Raw genomic sequence first — 5,638 nt, forward strand, 5'->3', positions numbered from 1 at the left:
GGAAAAATCTGTGGTTGTCACAACTGGCGGGGAGGGGCCCCTTGAATCATATGGGTGGAGCCAGGGATGCTACTGAACCCCACACAGTGCCCAGGAGGTGCCCCCAGCAGAGGATGACCCACCCCGAATAACTCCAGTGCTGTGGGGGAGACCCTGCAGTAATATTATTCAGACCCACTGGTGCCCCTAGATTGCTGCACAGGCAGGGACTCTAACCAGGTGACCTCTGTATCCCGAGGTGACCTAGAGTGGGGCAGCCAGGAGGGCTGAGATGAGTATCTGGGGTGAAATGACAAATGTCTGCCCAATCTCTCTGCTGCACCCCAGCGCCGATGGCCTCTATCTCCTCCCTGTGCAGGTAGCTTTTCCCTGAGCCATTTCTTCTTGTCAAGGTCCCTGTCACAGTTTGGGTTCCCCGAAGATGATGTTGAGAGCAAGGACTGGAGTACAGGTGGTTGATGTGAGACTTGCAGAGAACATATACAGCTGCCATAGGGTCCCGCAATTCCACTCCTGGGCACAGATCTGGAGAAAACTCTAATTAAAAAATATACATACACCCCTGGGATTTCCCTGGTGGTCCAGTGGTTAAGACTCCGTGTTTCCAGTGCATGGGGCATGGGTTCCATCTCTGGTCAGGGAACTAAGATCCCACATGCCATGTGACAAAAAGAAAGAAAGAAAGAAAGAGAAAAAGAAAGAGAGAAAGAAAGAAAGAAAGAAGAAAGAAAAGATACATGCACCCCAATGTTCATTGCAGCACTATTTACAATAGCCAAGACGTGGAAGCTACTTAAATGTCCACTGATGGACGAATGGATAAAGAAGATGTGGTACATATATACAATGGAATATTATTCAGCCATAAAAAGAATGCAATAATGCTATTTGCAGCAACGTGGATGGACCTAGAGATTATCTTACTAAGTGAAGTCAGAAGAGAAAGACAAATATCATATTATCTCACTTATATGTGAAATCTAAAATACGACACTAATGAACTCATCTACGAAACAAAAACAGACTCACAGACACAGAGAACAGACTTGTGTTTGCCAAAGAGGAGAAAGAGTGAGGGAGGGTTGGATTGGGAGTTTGGGGTTAGCAGGTGCAAACTATTAAATATAGGATGGATAAACTACAAGGTTCTACTGTCTAGCACAGGGAACTTTATTCAATATCCTGTGATAAGCCACAATGGAAAAGAAGAAAAGGTTTATTTATAGGTTCCATCCCTAACTGAGCTGGCCCATCCCCTCCCATGTTTCTAAGTGCAGCCAGAGGCTGTAGACTTCCCACCATGGTCTTCAGCTCCAGAGCAAGCCACCTGCAAACCAGCCACATCTTCCCAGGGGCTGGCAACTTTCCTTTGCTACTGATTCCAAGACACATCCAGAGAGCAAAAATGTGACCATGAAAAGAAACTCAGGCATGTTCAAATCAGGGAAATCACATTCTTATCTCTGTTTAGTACTCACTTAATTTTAGAATAGCTTAGAGTCACAAAAGAGTTGCAAAGATCTGTACAGAGTGTACAGAGTGCCATGGACCCCGACCCAGTACCCCTCTTTCCAACATGTTAGTACGTTAGTATGACATGTTTATCCAACTAAGGAACCACGATGGATACATTATTATTCACTAAAGTCCACACTTTCTTAGAATTTCCTTAGTTTTCCCCTAACATCCTTTTTCTGTCCCAGTCTCCTCTGGGCTGTGACATTTCTCAGATGTGCCTGGGTTTTGATACCTTGACAGTTTTGAGGAGGACTGGTCAGGTATTTTGTCCCTCAATTTGTTTGTCTGTTTGTCTTATGATGTTTTTCTTATGGTTGGTCTGGAGTTATGGGGTTTGGGGCAGAAGATTCAGACAGAGATAAAAATGCCATTCTCCTCAGGTCACATCAAGGATACACACCATCAATGGGACTTGTGACAAAAGATGTTACTCTTGATCACCTGGCCAGTATCGTCTTTTTGTTGTTGTTGTTGCGTTGGGTCTTCATTGCTGCACGCGGGCTTTCTCTAGTTGTGACGAGCGGGGGCTCCTCTTCATTGCGGGCACATGCTTCTCATTACGGCGGCTTCTTTTGTTTCGGAGCACGAGCTCTAGATGTGCGGACTTCTGTAGTTGTGGCATGGGGGCTCGGTAGTTGTGGCTCCCAGGATCTAGAGCACAGGCTCAGTAGTTGTGGTCCACGGGCTTAGTTGATCTGCAGCACGTGGGATCTTCCCGGACCAGGGCTCAAACCCGTGTCCCCTGCATTGGCAGGCGGATTCTTTTCTTTTCTTTTTTTCTTTTGGAACCAAAATTTTAATCCCAAAGATTCTCACAAAACATATTACAAATGACAGCATGAAAAAAAAATTGCACAGTAACTCAAAGTTCAGCTCTACAATATACTTTTAATCTGGCAGGACATTGGTATCTTGATCATCTCAATTTCCAAAAAATATTACAAAGAGCTATGTATTCATGTACAGCAATCACAGAGGGGACTTATGACCTAACTCAAAGGTAAACTAACTTCCTAGAAACTTCTTCAATTCTAAACTCACTGGACAACCTCTTGTCCAGTGTGAAGACTAATGGAATTTTTAAACCTCTAATCTAGGGAAAGGGTGCAGCTTTAATTTTTACCTGCTGGCTTGTAGGTAAAAAGCACCTTTTAAAGACTGCTTGCTTAACTACAGCTGCATGCCATATCCCAGCTGCATAAAGTCTTTTCAATGTTTGCCAGTGTTGTTTCCATAATAGTAAACATCACACTTTAGGTGGGCAAGAGTTAGAGTTTTATTATCAGTCTAGGCAAGACCAAAAATTCAAAGCAAATTCAATTTTGCTTAAGGGAACATTGTAAAGTAACAATTCTTCATATTACATGCCTCATATGACCCATTTCAAATCATAGAGAATGACACCTTTATGTGTCACTGTCCCAAGAGACAAACCAATGTGACCAGCTAAAACATTTAAAAAGTGCACCAAGCTTCGGAAGTCTCAAACAAAACTTGAATTCTCTGTACATGCTCCTGTCAAATGAAGTTATTTCCTGTACACCACTCCTCTTGCAAAGTGGTGGTCTTCTATTTCCTTTCATTTGACCTGGATCGGCTAGGAGACCTAGAGAAAGATCGGGACGGCTTGTGATTTCTCTCCTGGGGCAGCGATCTCTCTCTTCTCCTATATCTAGAAAGGGACCTGCTCTGGCTGAGGGAGAAGCTTCTCCGTCTTGGAGATGTGTGGGAGGTGGAGGACTCCTCCTCCGATAATCATCTCGAGGGCGATGACCCCAAGGAGGAGGCGGTCACGATTTCGACGTCTCTTATCCCCATTCCACAGGTCCACTCTTACTCGGCAGCCACAGAGTGTTCTCCCATCTAGTTCTCAGACAGCATCGGTTGCATCTCGGGGATCTTCCCATTCAACAAGTGCGAAGCTGGGAGGGTTTTTCGCAACCCACACACTTCAGAGTGGTCCATAATAGCCTAAAGCTCGTTCAAATTCAGTCTTCTTACCACTGTTTCCAAGATTCCCCACATAAACTTTACAGTCCAATGGACAGGAATCACGATGCAAAACCCTCGTGGCTCCCGGGTCTCACGGGCCACAGGGTGATCCCGGGCCTCCAGAATCTGGCAGCTGGATGTGTTCACACAAGCTTGTCCTGTGGGGATGCTTTTCCCCCTTTGTGTCCAGCCCGGGGCCCTGCTGTCTTGGCCCGGCCTCCCGGGCCAGAGGGCGAATCCCAGCTCCCTGGAGCAGACACTCCGAGCCCTGGTGACCGGACTCATGGGGCTGGGGCGCAGCTGGACATGTGTGACCAGCCTGGTGGTGTTTGGCCCTGTCTGCAGTTCCGGTTCCAGCTGAGAAAGAGCCTTGCTGTGTTATTTTCTCCTGGTTGTGTAAGGATCTCTGGTGTCATTTGACAGAAAGGTAGATGGTGTGTTCTTTCTCTCTTTTCTCCCTGCTTCCTCTCCTCTGTCTCTCCCTCCCTGGCTCCCTGTCCCTCTCTGCCTCTCCCTCTCTCTCTCTCTCTCTCTCTCTCTCTCTCCCTCTTCCCTCTCCCTCTCTCCCTCTCCCTCTCTCCATCTCCTCTCCCTCTTCCCTCTCCCTCTCCATCTCCCTCTCCCTTTCCCTCTTTTCTCTCCCTCTTTCCCTCTCCCTGCTCCCTCCCCTTCTCCCTGTTCCTCTCTAAATCCCTCTCTCCCTCTCCTTCTCTCCTTCTCTCCCTGTCCCTCTTTCCCTGTTCCACTCTCCCTCTACTTCTTTCCCTCTCCCTCTCCCCCTCCCTCTCTCCCTCTCCCTCTCCCTCTACCTCCTTCCCTCCCTGGAGATGGAAGGAGGTGGAGGGAGAGGGAGAGAGAGCAGGAGAGGGAGGGGGAGAGGGAGAGAGGGAGAGAGGGAGAGAGCGAAAAGATGTCTCCCCCTCCCTCCCTCTATCCCTCTCCCCCTCCCTCTCTCCCTCTCCCTCACTCCCTCCAAGAGAGGGAGAGATGGAGGGAGAGGCAGAGACAAGGGAGAGGGAGAGAGAGAGGGGGAGAGGGAGGGGGGAGAGAGGGAGAGGGAGAGAGGGAGAGGGAGAGAGGTCTCTTCCTCCCCCCCCTCCCTCTCTCCTCCTTCTCTCCCTCACCCTCTCTCCCTCTCCCTCCCTCCATCACTTTCCCTCCTTCTCACTCTCCCTCCCTCTCCCTCTCCCTCTCTCCCTCCCAGAGAGGGAGATACAGAGGGAGAGGGACAGCGGGGAGAGAGGGACAGGGAGAGGGAGACAGAGAGGGAGGCAGGCACCCTCTCTCCTTCTCCCTCTCTCCCTCTCCCACTCCCCCCTCTCCTTCGCTCCCTCCCTCTCCCTCTCCCTCCCTCTGTCTCTCCCTCTCCCTCCGTCTCTGCCTCTCCCTCACTCCCTCCTAGAGAGGGAGTGACTCTCTGACTCTGTGGATCTACCTGTTCTGGACGTTTCCCCTCAGTGGGGTCACGCCCTGTGTGTCCTTCTCTGTCGGACTTCTCTCGCTGAGCATCGTGTGCTCAGGGTCCATGCATGTGGCAGCGAGTGTCAGGGCTTCACTCCTTTTCTGAGGGATGGAAAAAAGACGAGAGGAAAGAAAGGAACGTTGCCTGCAAGTCTGGGGACAGCCGGTGATGAGAACTGGAGGGAAGGCTATGAGGCCGGGAGCGCCAAGCCCTGTGAGGCCCTGGAGCTGCTGCCAGTCTCGGTGGAGGCTCAGCAAGTCCCAGCGACTTCCCCACGGGGGGGCCCCCAGCTGAGCGTCTGGGCCCAGGACCCACTGCTGGTTCAGTCTTCCTGCCGTCAGCCCTCTGTCCTGAGAGCGATGCTCTCGCAGGCTGCACCAGAGCACGTGGGGACAGTTTACTGAGCTGGGCAGTCGTCACTACTGCCATGTTTTGGAACATTTCCATCACCCCAAAAATGTCCCTCATGCCCTTACCTATCACTCCGTCCCCTCGCCAGCCCCTGACAACCAGGAACCCACTCTCTTGAGTCTGTGGATCTACCTGTTCTGGACGTTTCCCCTCAGTGGGGTCACACCCTGTGTGTCCCTGTGTCGGACTTCTCTCGCTGAGCGTCGTGTTCTCAGGGTGCATCCACGTGGCAGCGAGTGTCAGGGCTTCACCCAT

General features: G+C 50.4%; 1 pseudogene; it reads right to left on the reverse strand.

Moving 5' to 3' along the window:
• Positions 1 to 2,876: 2,876 nt before the first annotated feature.
• LOC131752133 (serine/arginine-rich splicing factor 3 pseudogene) lies at positions 2,877 to 5,638 on the reverse strand (annotated as a pseudogene).

This window comes from Kogia breviceps, chromosome 1, assembly GCF_026419965.1.
Source record: "Kogia breviceps isolate mKogBre1 chromosome 1, mKogBre1 haplotype 1, whole genome shotgun sequence".
In the NCBI taxonomy this organism is placed as follows: Eukaryota; Metazoa; Chordata; class Mammalia; order Artiodactyla; family Physeteridae; genus Kogia; species Kogia breviceps.